Source organism: Triticum aestivum, chromosome 6B (assembly GCF_018294505.1).
Source record: "Triticum aestivum cultivar Chinese Spring chromosome 6B, IWGSC CS RefSeq v2.1, whole genome shotgun sequence".
Taxonomy (NCBI): domain Eukaryota; kingdom Viridiplantae; phylum Streptophyta; class Magnoliopsida; order Poales; family Poaceae; genus Triticum; species Triticum aestivum.
Genome location: NC_057810.1, coordinates 642,069,127 through 642,083,918, shown reverse-complemented (window position 1 = coordinate 642,083,918; position 14,792 = coordinate 642,069,127). Strand labels below are relative to the sequence as shown.

The window sequence follows — 14,792 nt, the reverse complement described above, 5'->3', positions numbered from 1 at the left end:
AATCTTGCCATCGTCACGATTTACGCGGCAACACGTTTTCGGTTCAGACGCTGAATCAAATTCCCTGAAATTAAGTCTGACATGTAGTATATTCCATCTACAGAGACAGTGTGTACAGAGTCTGAAGTTGAAACTGCAACAGGAAAATACTTCTCCCAGCATGCACGGCAAGCAACATGCAAATGTATGAGTAAGAACTCATATGAAATGCGAGAACTAATCCAACATTCGAGTCCGGATATATATTGACTTCCAATAACTTGACAACCAAGCTAATTTAGCTGATAAGTACTCCCTCCGTTCCTAGATATAAGTCTTTTTTTAAGATTTCAATACAAACTACATACAGATGTATATATACATATTTAGAGTGTAGATTCAGTCATTTTGCTTCGTATATAGTCTCTTGTTGAAATCTCTAAAAAGACTTATATTTAGGAACAGAGGAAGTAGATGACTAATAACCTGGCAAGCAAGTGATAGTAATCTGGCAAGTACTGATGGAAAAAGGTTATCAAAACATACTGACATGAGACCTAGTTTCAAATACCTGACGACAAGAGAGCCAATTGGTGAAAATGAAAAGGATGAACCAATGTGTATTTGACGACAAAGAAAGGATGTCGTGCTCGAGTTGCGCCATTGCGATTGCGGCACAAGGATGACAAAAGCAAGCGCCTAATCTTCTTGGTGCGGTGGTGCACCCCAAGATTAGATCGGCGAGGTTGGGAGGGGGTTAGGGCATCTCCAACATGGATCCTCAAAACGCCCGCAAACGTCTGAATCGAGGTGTTCGGACGATGTAAGATATCCAACATATTGCCGCATCAGTCCGCGAACACCTCCGCGTGTCCGAAGTCGAGTTCCCATAAATCGGAAGCAAATCAATGGGCTTTGCCAGAGTCCAAACATCCGCCTGTCCAATAAAAAGCCACCATGTACCGCCTCTCCACTGCGTTGGCGCGGGATTTGGCGGAAAGTTGTTATTATTTGGCGAAAAGAGAATGATTAGTGCATGCATTTGACGGAGAGTTGTTTAGCATGTATTGGACGGAAAGACTATTAATCAACCCACACAATTTATCAGAGGCTAGTAAGACCAAAGCATCAAATTGCGGAAGGTTACTAATCATGTTACTCCACAATTTGGTGAAATGCTACTAAGACCAAAGTGCTAAATGATGGAAGGCTACTTATCATGTTGCTCCACAATTTGGCGAAATGCTACCAAGCCCGAAGTGCTAAATGACATAAGGCTACTAATCATGCTACAATTTGGCGGAAGACTACTAAGACCAAAGTCCATAATTTGACGGAAGGTACTAATCATGGCTACTGAACAAAATGCATAATTTGATGGAAGGCTACTAAGACCAAAGTGCACAATTTATCGTGACTACTAAACGAAATGCATAAATTGGCGGAAGACCATTAATCTAGGTTTCTTTAAATTTAAAATAAACGGACATTTGAGGTGTAGGATTGGATGGCCGGCTAACATTAGTTTAAACCGATCCACTAACAAATAGTGTGTCCGTTTTAAGGATCGGCGTTGAAGATGCCTTTAACTGCTAGGAGGGGAAAGAAGCTACATGGACGATGGCGATGCCGTTGTAGCAACGCCCAACGGGTGCAATGCTCGGTGTTCAGGAGAAGCGAGGAATCAGGGAGGCTAGTGGATGTAGTGGTCAAGTTCTTCGGATTACTGAGGGGGCGGCGGATCACCATCGGGTATCAGCCCACTTGAAAATGCACATAGTTGACTTTTTCTTCTTCTAGAACTTCTAACACAAAGTGAGTCAAATCTCAAAATACTCCCTCCGTTCGGAAATACTTGTCGGAGGAATAGATGTATCTAGACGTATTTTAGTTCTAGATACATTCATTTTTATGCATTTCTTCGACAAGTATTTCCGGACGGAGGGAGTATCTTAAAAGAGACTCATCTTCATGGTGCCTGGGGCTGAGGCGCCATGCTAGATAGTATGACGCCCTGGTCTAGAGTGTTGTGCTAGATAACACGACGACTTAAGCAGAGGTGCTTGAGTATAGGTAGTTGTCTCGTCATTCAATATGATGCCACAGACCGGACATCATGAAAAAGGGTCATTTAAAAAAATATTTTTAACCCGTATATTTGTGCGTTTTAAAGTTCCGGAAAAGGCAAGTCTGTAAAATTTTTTTTGAGGAGTGTCAATTTTTACTCAGCCGACCAATGTACAGCGTGATTGCGCGAAGGCCGATCGCTTCGATTTCGATATCGCAAGCCCGAAGTATCCCTGGTGATTCAGCAAAATTACCGCAAAATTGCCACCCCAGCCGATCCCATCCCCTTTCCTCGAGGGGCGAGGTCTCCACCCCGGTCCTCCCTATCGCGCGACGCCGCCGCCAACCCCCCGCTCGCACGCCGTCGCCTTCTTCCCTCCCCGAGCTCCCCCAGCCTCCTCCCTGCCCCTACCTCCGTCGCCGCCTCACCTCGCCTCCCCTCAGCCGCCGGCCATCTCACCGGGGCCTCCCCCTACCCCCAGCCGCCACGGCGCGCCGCCCCGGCCGGACGGGTCCTGCCCCGATTGGACGCCGTGAGCAGTGGGAGACATGATTTACACGGCGATCGACACGTTCTACCTCACGGACGAGCAGCTGCGCGAGTCGCCGTCGCGGAAGGATGGGATCGACGAGGCCGCCGAGACGACCCTCCGCGTCTACGGCTGCGACCTCATCCAGGAGAGCGGCATCCTCCTCAGGCTGTATCCTTTTGTCCTCCCTCTCCCCCCGCCTCCCTTTGTTCTCGAATTTTGCATGTTCATAAGTTTTTCTAGGGTTTGGTGGTAAACTTCCATGGGAAATCGAGCACATTCAAACGCAAGTTTTGCGTGCATTAGGCTTAGGATTCGCTTAGGGTTACATAGATGAAACACAGCTCATTTTGACATCTTCAAATAGGTTAGTGCGAAAACAAAGTTTTTTTTTTTTACTTCAGTGGATTAACAATTAATTATAACAGACTGAATAGCATAGAGAGTTGATGTCCTCTGCAATGTGATTTGGCTACGAAAGCAGTAAAGACGTGACTCCATCATAGTTGATAATATACTAAAGTAAAAACTTTGTTTTCATACTAAACTATTTGAAGATATCACAGTGAGTTATATCGCAAAACTTCACATATATCAGTATGTTAATCTTATTGACAAGTTATGATTAAACAGACATATCCCGCAAAAAAAAGATTAAACAGACATAATTATTGCATTATAGTTTTTTGTTCTTCTACATTTGATTATGTGTGTTGCCGATTCCTTCACTCAGCAAAGACCACAAGCAGTGATGGCCACAGCACAAGTACTGTTCCATCGGTTTTACTGCAAGAAATCATTTGCACGGTTTAGCGCCAAGGTAAATAGGTTTGTCTCCAGTTTACTGCAGCCTAACCATTCTCGGACTTTTATGAGCTGAGCTAATGACTAATGAGCCTCTTCGATTTTCTTCTTCTTCTTGCAGAGAGTTGCTGCTAGTTGTGTTTGGTTGGCTGGGAAGTTGGAGGAGAGTCCAAGAAGATCAAAGCATATCATATTTGTCTTCCATAGAATGGAATGCAGAAGAGAAAACCTACCAATAGAATTCTTGGATGTATTTTCAACGGTATGTTTTGTTCAAATAACCAGAACTTTATTCCCCATATCCTATTTTCCTGGAAACATTTTTACATTCACATTTCTTAATAGTTGTGGCAGAGAAAAACTTGAAACTTAGAATGGCATCTGTACCTTAGTTTTTGCATTATTGCTGCTGTATCATATGTTGTTGTTGCAGCTCTTTGTAAATATGTAAGTTATTTTCCATGGATAGTAGTTAATTGAAAGCTGCTACTCTCATCTTTGTTGCAGAAATATACAGAGCTGAGGCATGATCTGATAAGGACTGAACGACATCTGTTGAAGGAGATGGGGTTTATTTGCCACGTTGAACACCCGCACAAATTCATCTCGAACTACCTTGCAACACTCGAAGCCCCTGAGCTGACACAAGAAGCATGGAACCTTGCCAATGATAGGTACTTTGTTCGATCATGGATTATCTTATTGTTGTTAATTATATTCATGTTGCGTGTCTGATCTGCAAATTATTTATCCTAATATGTTAATTGATGCTCCTGCTACATGCTGTGATGCGGTACTGCTGCAGCCTGGTCTGGTCCCCAAGTGCACGTGCACTTGTTTGTAGGGAATGAACTTGCTAGATCTTTCTTTAAGGCAGCCTGGTGCATGTAGCTCCCGCTTGCGCGGGTCCGGGGAAGGGCCCGACCACTTTGGGTCTATAGTACGCAGCCTTTCCCTACATTTCTGCAAGAGCCTGTTTCCAGGACTTGAACCCGTGTCCTCATGGTCACAAGGCAGCAGCTTTACCACTGCGCCAAGGCTCCCCTTCTAGATCTTTCTTTAAGGGAGATATAAAATTATAGTGATCTAAAACGTCTTATATTAGTTTACGGAGTGAGTAGTTCATTAGATGCTTTCTTTTTTCTTGGTATAATGCTTATTCATTAAAACCTTGCATTTTACTTGATACCAAGTTCCGTTGTTCATCTGCCTTTTCTTCTTTTGAGGGACGTTTGTATCTGCCTTTTCATTTGTACTTGGTTATCCACTCTTACTAACAAGTCTACGTTTGTTATATCAGCTTGCGGACAACTCTTTGTGTACGGTTTAAGAGTGAAGTAGTAGCATGCGGAGTTGTGTATGCCGCAGCTAGGAGGCACCGAGTTCCCCTTCCAGAAGAGCCTCCTTGGTGGACAGTCTTTGATGCTGATGAGGCAGCAATTCAGGAAGTTTGCAGGGTTCTTGCTCACCTCTACAGCCTCCCAAAGGCACAATATATACCAGTGTATAAAGATAATGATTCCTTCAGTGTTAGAAGGGCCTCGGATACACACGCGTCTAAGGTAAGGAACATCACTATAGATTATCTTGTTGCTTTTGAAGTTATTTTGTAATTTTTGCTGGATTTATTTGCACTTCTATACAGGAGAGTCCAGCAAGTGCTGTTGCTAGTGATAGGGGTACTCCTGTACCTTTGAGTTCTAGCCAGGAGAAGAATTCACTGAACAAAGCAGGACGAGAGAAAGTGAAGGAGAACAGTGATACCAAGGATAAGCCGTTGCCTGCTGAGCTAAATGGAAAAGGAGACCAGGCAGCGAATTCGAAGAGTGAGAGGTCAGAGCCTAATGTCGACCGTGCTGAGGAAAGAGAAAGAAGCAGATCAAGAGGCCGTGACCGTGATATTAGGGGTAGAGATTCTGATCATGAGAGGGAGCGTGATAGAGCCAAGAGACACCGCTCGAGAGACAAGAGTTCAGGTACTATCATGAACATTTCTGTTGGTACTACACTGTTTGAGATGTAATGCGTTATCCTCATATTGCATTATCCCCCTCCAATGCAGGATACTCGGACAAGGAGAAGTCAAGGCACCGCTCGTCACGCGGTACGTACATTTGCTCTGCAAACCTCACTTCATCAATCCCATGGGCCATGGTGTCCTCCACTAAAAAAATAATCATGTTTCTCATCTGTCTTATTTGTCGCCTCTCCAGACCGTGCCGGCTACTACTCGTCTGGAGACAAAGATCATCGGCACAGGCGCCATTGATCCAGCCGAGTTTCCCAGTTGTAAGAACATCCGCAGAGAGAGCACGAAGCTCCTGACAAAGCGTGAGAAGAATTTGGTATCATCTGGTGTTACACTGTCTGTGCCATTAGCAAATCAGACCAATCTGTATCACTTCCCAACAGAGAAACAGAGCGCTTGTCAATAATTTACCTGTAGTTTATCATCAGAGGGAACAAAGACAGGTGTCTTCCGAGTACTCCTACATGCGTGCCTGTCACTTTCGACATGAAGGGCTTTTTGGAGCGAGTGATTGTCACGGGATGATAACTTGGTTTCTTGTGGCCTTGGGGGCGCATGAAGAACTTTGGTGTTGCTTTGCTCGCAGTTTCATAGTCTGATATGCATTGATATTGTTGTACTTTGTTTCTGGACTAATGTGGATATGTAGTAGTTCTTGTGTTTGAAGATGCTATGTGATCTTGTGGCTATTTTATACTCCCTCTGTCCCGAATTATGTAGACAACTCAAAGACATGTAAATCGGGATGGAGGTAATACTAATATAAATTTCATGCAAGAATTAAGATGTCTATTTTAACCTAGCTACACATTTACTGTTATGGTTTTGAAACGGGGCTGCGCATGATTATAATTGTTGTATGAGAATTATGGTCGTAGGCCTGCTCCTTCCCATCTCGTCGTCCTCGTTGCAGCACCTATCCAGCGGCATGGTGATCCGCTCACCCCCAATGTCCCAGCCAAGATGCGTGGTTTCGGTAGTAGCTCCGGCGCCCTTTGAGGTTTTGCAGTGGATAGACCAAGCACGTCAGCGTTCCAGGAATCACGCAGGCTGCCCATGACTGCGGGCCCTAATCTATCTGTCCTGGTGTTGCAACTTGGTACTTGTTGAAAGTTGAGGTTCAGATATGGAAAGTTCACATTCACAAACGGGAATAAGAGAGGCCACAGCAAGCAAGTCCGTGATGCCCCTCAAGCCCTAATTCGTTCCTCAAATCCATCGTCTCCTACTCGGCTGCTTCATCTCGCCGCCAGCTCTTCACAGATCCACCCCGGCACATCCCGTCCACGTTGCGCATCGGTGCGCGGAACCAATTACGCGGCTGTAAGCGTCTATTTCCTCAGTTGCTAGTACTGTATTTGGTTGATCTCCGTGACTCCAAAGATTATCTTCTTCAATCTTCTTTTCGATCTCATCTACGTACTTCTCGCCGACCCTTTCCCACATCATAGCCACTAGTGGCTGCCAGTAATTCGACATCATTTTTATTTCCACATAAGACACTGCATTTTATTTATTGATTCCCAGTTTGGCGTTCCATGCAAGCAATTCAGTTATTCCTGTGAGTAGTGACTATGGCATCACGAGGAGAACTTGTTCAAGTCCAATCTGTCTTCACAAGAAAGACGTACTGGATGCATTGGGTGCAATAGCACGAGAAAAATATATTTTGGAGAACATTGCATGCAAAGATATCTAAAGTTTTTCCTCAAGTATGAGGCGTTTTATCAAAAAGTTGGATTCATACTTACGATCGAGTTCTCGTACGTTCGTTTTAGCAAAGATCTAATTCTTAGAAGGGGCAGAAAATTATATTAATGATGTATGAAAAAAGCTTTGTTTTTAGAAGTGTTTCTTTCACTACGCATGGCACCTACTTTTAGATTTTGCTTTGGGCCTACAATATCTTGCTAGGAATATGGCGCTATACTAAACATTTCTATGGCTTTATTTATTTGCTCCAGGACTGCAAAGATGCAGAAAGAGAAGAGGAAGAGGGACCATGAAGCCAGTCGCGACTCATTGGTTTCAAGGGCTACGCCTCGCGAAACACGCATTATAGAGCGAGAGAAGAGGAAGAGGGATCAAGAATTCAGTCGTGTCTCATTGGTTTCAAGTGCTACTCCTCGCGAAATACGCATTATAGAGCGGGAGAAGAGGAAGAGGAACCAAGAACCCAGTCGTGGCTCATTGGTTTCAAGTGCTACTCCTCGCGGAACACACATTATAGAGCGAAAGAAGAGGAAGAGGGTCCAAGAAGCGACTCGTGGCCCATTGCTTTCAACTGTTACTCCTGACGGGGAACCATTATTTCAGCTGTAAGCATCTATTTTAATTGTGTAAAAAACGCTCTTATAACATGAGACGGAGGGAGTAATATTTAGTGGTAGTTGTGCATGGATCAGTTCGAGTCGAGTATTTGATTGATCTCTGCGACTCGAAATATTTTCTTCTTCCTCTTCTTTTGAGATCTCACCTACTTCTCTTTGACCCTTTCCCACTACCTCTCCATCATAACCAGCCGCAAGTAATTCCACAAACACATGCAGATAGTACTTCTGTTTTGGTTTCCAACTGATGCTGGGGAAAGGCCCTTAATTTTTTCTTCGATACTGGTAACTAGTATTAGTAATAATTGAAAATTTATAATACATAGTATGAACAAAAGTGAGAATTTTCTTTTGGAAATCAGTTAACCCAACAGCTCTAACCTCACTCTCTTTGGAGATTTCCTCAAACAAGCCCTTACTCAATGCATTGGCTACAATTGCACTAGGAAATGATATTTTAGGTACCATTGCATACTAAGATATTCCATGTTTTTATATCAAGGAAAGTTAGAAGGATGAGGCGTTTTATTAAAAAGTTACTCCCTCCGTTCCAAATTATAAGATGTTCTAACTTTTTTCTGAATCAAATGTATATAGACGTGTTTTAGTATGTATGTTCACTCATTTCAGTCTGCATATGTAGTTCATACTGAAATTTCCAAAACATCTTATATTGGTGAAAGGAGGGATTATTTTAGTACTTATGAGTTCTCATATGTATCTTTTAGCAAAGATGAAATTCTTGCAAGGGACAAAAAGTTATATTAATGATGTGCTAAAAAAATTTGTTTCTATAAGTTTTTTCCATGCGTAGGGCCTATTTTTCAATTGGCCTTTTTAATGTCGCTTTGGGCCTCTAATATTTACTAGGGATATGATTCTCTACTAAGCATTTCTGGCCAATTATATTTTGCTTCAGGCCGACAGAGAAGAGCAAGATTGACTATTTGATTTCTACTGTTACTCCTCGCCAAAGACGCAATATAGAACGAATGGTGCAACGTGAGTCAGTGATTTCATGTTTGTTGGTTCTTCCTTCTCTTGCATATATTGCTTTACTATTATAGAGAACTCACGGTCGTGGTTTACCATGTTCTTTAATTAGTCAACAAGACCATGGACAAGTGCAATGAAGATTATTTGGATCGATTTGGATGTCCTGATCCACCTGTTCCGAGCCGGAGTTTTGTAGAGAAGCCATTTGGTTATACAGATGCAGTTTCTGATGATTCATTGACTTCCAAGGTTGTCTCGCTTGCTTTATATGATGGTAATTATGCGTCTTTCCGCTTCTGAATTTTCTAATTTGTATTTAATCATCACTAGTTCATGATCTAAATGACGATTTTATGCAGGAGATAAGATGTTATTTGCATGCTCGGGCGTAGCTTTACAACACAAGGGAACGACGTTTCCAGTAGTGTCAAGATTTGTGACTTCAAAACGTTTGGTTACAGAATTTGAAAAGAACAGAAACAGAGCTGATAATTTGAGGGTTGGTGCTGCTAATCGCCCGTGTGTTCAATTTTTCCCTTTGTTTTTCAAGGTAAATGTGATCGATTGGGCTGATGCATACTACTCTTTTCACTATAGGTTAATGTGCGCCTTCCCAACAAAGCAAGTTTCGATGGGTTCTTGGGGCTGTATGATAGTCATATTGCGATTGTCACGTCCTTCCGCTTCGGAAAAGTACTTCCTGTAGATCTGCACTCTCATATAGACTGGCAGCATGATCTAGTAGCTGTTGGGCGAGCCTTTAGCTCGGGCCTATTGATATCCTGTCACAGCAGCAAGCTACAGATGCTCTGATCCCTTTCCCTTGTCCTATCACAGAGGTAAGCTGTTCGCTATTTCCTACGTACTTTTTTGGCATGATGAAAAATGTGGAACAAAATTATTGCGCCGTAATCCCAACCCCTTTTATTTTGTCATTCTAATTAACTTTGGGCACCAAAGTCATTTTTCCTTTGCGACCCTTACTGCTTTATTCTTTTTGGCTCTAGGCTGGACTTGGAGGGCCAGTTATTAATCTAGCTGGGGACGTTGTGGGATTGAGCATTGAGGTTGACATCGATAAGGAAACTACCTGGTTCCTACCGCGTGTTGCGCTTCGTGTACACTTGGAATATTTGGAGAAGCTCAGGTATGTCTCCTTTGCTTCTAGTACTTATGATTATGAGCTACATCATCCCCAATTTGCGTATCTATATTTGTTTTGTTCAAAACACACATCCTGTTCTAGTGCCTCCCTTGTAAGGCGAACCATCTTTTGATACAGGCATTGAAGGGATTTAAGTGTTCTCACAAATATCATATGAAGAGTTGAACAAGATAACATATTACATGCAACTATCGTAAGAAATAGACCTCACACTTAGCAAAATAATTAACTATTTTGTATTTGCCCTACAACCATAAGAGCGATCAGAACATGACAGAAAATTAGGGGAGAACTGTTGATAGATAAACGTCCACGAATAAGCATATCCTCACAAATTAACATTATTCATTCTTTATCTAAGTTGTCAACTAAAACCTGCCAACTGAATGATGGAATCACTTGTCAACCCTCGAACACTTGAAAAAATGTAAGTGAAAAACCCCATGACCAATTAATTATATCTCAATAACGAAGTGGTAATATGAAAAACAGCTCCCTGTTGATACTACGTACACTACTGCCTATATTTTGGTGCTTCAAGAAGTCATAGAAAAAGCCAATAGGGCTTTGGGAGTTCATAAATCTGAAATAACAAAAAATAGATACAAATGTACAGCACCTCTAATCTCCTACTCTTTATCTAATAATTTGATAGATCGACATTGTAAATGTGTTGCGCACATTCTCGGAAAAAAAGTGTTGCACTTAGCTTGTCTGCCACATCCATCCATTGATTTATGGATCCATGGGTAACACATATATATATATGTGCCTCATAGAACTGGGAGAGGATTTACCTTGTTGTGGCAGCAGAACTTTTGATTATAACCAAAAGATAGGAGAAGAATATGGCCTTAGTGTTGAAGTTGGTAAATATTCTTTCAAATGAGGAAGGGGGAGTCATTTGTTCAGACTTAAACATGGACAATGTGGCTCATATTTTTGACCTATGCATCTGCTCTATCCTCTTGACTTCTGTTTAGTATTGATAAGCCTGATTTCCATGTCTTTTTTCATACCTGGTTTCCTTCTCTACGATCTGGCTCACGTGTTGGTTTTTGCTGTTTTGCTGTTGGACTGACACTTCTGTGCATCTATTTATTTCGTGAAAAAACTCAACATTGTTCTATTGCAGCCCAAACTCTACAAACTTCCGTGGATATACCTTGCCTGATGGTGTATACAGCATAGTCCCATCAGGTGTGAATCAATCTTCCAAAATGCTATCTGTTGATGATGTGCAGAGAATGATATGTTGATGTTAAAGAGAAGTGCATATTTCAACCTCCAACTCTTGCCCTAGTCTAATCTACAGCCCTCAACTGTAACACCGTCTAAGAATCAACCCCGAATCCTTTAAAAACCGGCCAAGATTCAACCCTCCCCTCCCCACACCTGGTTTTGACCTTGTTGACCGGCTTTGACCTGTTGACCATCCAGTCAGCAAGCCACATCAGCAAAAAATCTAAATTCTCAGGAAATAAGTCTATGAAATGAAAAAAAAAGAATCAAGAAAATGAAATCTTTGTAAAAAATCTGTAATATAAAAAAATTCAACTTTCCCAGAATGCTTAGTATTGTTTTCTTGACTCTACTTTTTTTTTTCAAAATTTTCTGGAATTTTTACAACATTTTTAAAAAATTGAGCAGAGCATCATGACAAAAAAGTTATTAAAAAAATTAATTTATAGTTTTTAATTTTCTAGAATTTTTATATTACATTACAATTTTTTTAATCTTCTAAATTTTATAGAATTTTTTTCTGGAAATTTTGATTTTATCTGACTGGATGGTCAATGGGTCAAAACCGGTCAATTGGGTCAAAGGCAGGATGTGGGGAGGGGAGGGGAGGTTGAATGCTGACCGGTTTTAACAGTCGGGGTTGATTCTTAGACGGTATTATTGTTGAGGGTTGTAGATTGGACTAGGGTAAGAGTTGGGGCCTGAAATATGCACATCTCTCGATTTTATTGTACACATCATCTTTAGTACTCATATTGATCATTTTATTGCTTCAGGATTTATGGCAGATGTGAATTATTTAAAATCACGTGCATATCCTCAGCCACCACCACTTGTGCTCGAATGTAAGTCATTGCTTTCTATATTGGCGACTTCTATCTTCTATAACCTTTTTCTAGCTATTGCAGTGACATAACTTCCCTTCTTGTTTCCATAACCAGGCGATGGGAGATTGTTTAATACATTTGAAGAGGAATTTGGTCAATTATATGGTTATAAGGACTACAATTGCAATCTTGATCATCGTAGCTTTGGGGAGCAGGTCTGGGCTAAACTTCCAAAGAAAGTTGTTACAAATATTGGCCGGCGTGTTGTCTCACTCTCTTCATACGATGGTGATTTTACAGTCATATGTTGATCATTTGTTTATTCTATTATTTGTTTCCACTGAATAATGGCCAAAGTTATTTGTGTGTAGGAGATGTGAGATATTTTTCATGTACAGGCCTACTTATAAAGTGGCATAAAAATGGTAAGCCTGTTATCCTTACTTCGGCCAGTTTGGTTAGAAGTCGGGTTGATGAAGACAAGATTGATGAGAAACTGAAGGTTGTTGCTCCTAATTACTTTCCTTGTTCTCTGTAGTGAGATGATGGCTAATTGCGTTGACTTTATCTACCGTTTCAGATTAAAGTACTTCTCCCACCGAAACAGGTCGTTCATGGGACACTGGAACTGTACCATTCAGATTATAACATTGCTGTCATCAGTCTTCAGAAGCCTCTATATGGTATTCGTCCGGAGAATATTTTCTGCACGGTGGAACGAACACGAAGAGTAGTTGCTATAGGGCGCGAGGCTGAGGATGGATTATTGATGGGGACAATTGGTAAATTGGTCAAGAAGCGTCCGAATGAGAAACTTAACTGCGAAGACCTTAAGCTCTCTACATGTAAAATCAAGAAGGTACATTGGTGAATCCCCCCTCCCCCCTAATGGTAACCGATAATCTGATATAGATAGGTGTGACATAATCTATGTGTGCTTCCCCTGTAATCTATTGATACACATACTTAGTTATCATCATAATCTATCCAAGGCATTACAACTTCTCCATTCTATTTCGTGTACTAGGTTGGGATTGGAGGGCCCCTTGTTAATTTTGATAATGGGTATTTTGTTGGCATGAACTTCTATGGTGAAACTGGTGTAACTCCTTACCTGCCGAGGGCAATCATCGTGGAAGTTTTAAGCGGGATTGATCTCCCATCTCAAAGGTACATCTTTCCCTGTTTTGTTGTCTCATTTGTATCTGTCTCGGGTTCTTGTTGTCTAGATATATATCCATTCGGGGTGCTTGCATTAATATTTTCTTTCTTTCTATGACAAAGAGGAATGGACCATGCCACTGACATAATGGGTGCCGCAACAGTTAAGAAAAACAGGTATTTGTGCTGTTTCGCACTGCAAATTCATTTAGTATTTGTTTTAACATGAATTTGCACTGAAAAGAATTTGGAGGACAGGTGGCCGGTGCCTAAGCCATATTGGTACCATCCCCTATTCGATGATGATGCTCCGTTGCATTTTTATGGAAGGCAACTCCAGTAGTGCTATACTATGTCTACCGTTGCCCTCATCTCGTTGTCCCAGTTCCACTTGCCTAGCAAGTATTTCAAGGTGATACTTTGTAGATTTATTACTCCCCCGATAGTCAGCGACAATTAATATGGATCAGAGGAAGTATATTATTATGGTGTTATGATGGTTCTGCATAATTAAGAATTAGAACAAAGAAGCTGCAGACACTCGTCTCGATTGTTGTCACCTTGACTTTGTTTGACATGGACTTCTAGTTATTATTTTTGTGCATGTGGTGATGCCAACTGTGGATATATGCTTGAATGATGAAATACTCAAGACAAGATATCTTTCTTTTTAATTTATTTAGTGAGCACCCCAAATTGTGTCTTAACTTTCTAGAAGACAGAGGGTAAAGCTCAAGAATATAGGCAAGCTCCCACCACATGCCGGTGAGTAGCGAACAACACTCCAACTCGAACGCACACAATACAACTCCAACGCATAAGGGCATTGCCCTGCACTGGCCAACAAGGATGCGCCTCGACTGAGGTCAGTCACCTTCAAAGAGCAATAACTCGAAACAAAATCTCCTTGCCAATGCACCAACCACTCTTGATTGCTGAAAAGAGTTGGGGGGTGGGTGGCAAACTAGGACGACCTCAAGTAAGTCGTTGTACTGGACTTACCCGTGACATCGTACATAGTGTCCTACTGTCCTTGACGAACAATCCAAAACTTACCCGTGACATCATACATAGTGTCCTTGACGAACAATCCAGAACCGCGGCGAACACCAAAGGAACACGAACAAAGACCTCTCTCCCAAGAGAGGAACGATGTCAAGGACGTCACCATCGCTGATGCGAATCAGAATCTAGACTTCTGCGTAGAGATAACCAAACAAGTGAGAGAGAGAGCAAAGTGCCGACACACCACATCGTCGCCTCCAAGAAAGGGAAACATCATCCACAGTTGTTGTCATCGATGGCATTGACCAAACAGGAGTATCCAAATCGTCTCACCTACATCCCCGCCCACCGAAATGGGGCGCACCATCCATGTTGTTTCACTCCGCCGCCATTGCCGCAACACCCAACAGATGAAGCTGCATCGCCTCGCCCCAGCAACACCACCGTAAAAAAACAACCAACACCTCCACACCTAGCCACCACTGCAACCATCTACATCGCCATGGTGCCAAGCAGCCGTTAAGGCCCGACGACTCCACAACACAATCTAACACCATGGTCACCTCGAAGACGCCCCACAGGGCCAGATCGAACCCGCCGCACCGTCCAGAGTTGCGGCCAACCACCAGCAGGCCCTTGCAGGAAACACCACATGTT

The 14,792-nt window shown here is 42.2% G+C and overlaps 1 pseudogene; it reads left to right on the top strand.

The window, feature by feature from the left end:
• The first annotated feature begins 2,286 nt into the window (after positions 1 to 2,286).
• Positions 2,287 to 13,734, top strand: LOC123138441 (uncharacterized; annotated as a pseudogene).
• The last annotated feature ends 1,058 nt before the right edge of the window (positions 13,735 to 14,792 follow it).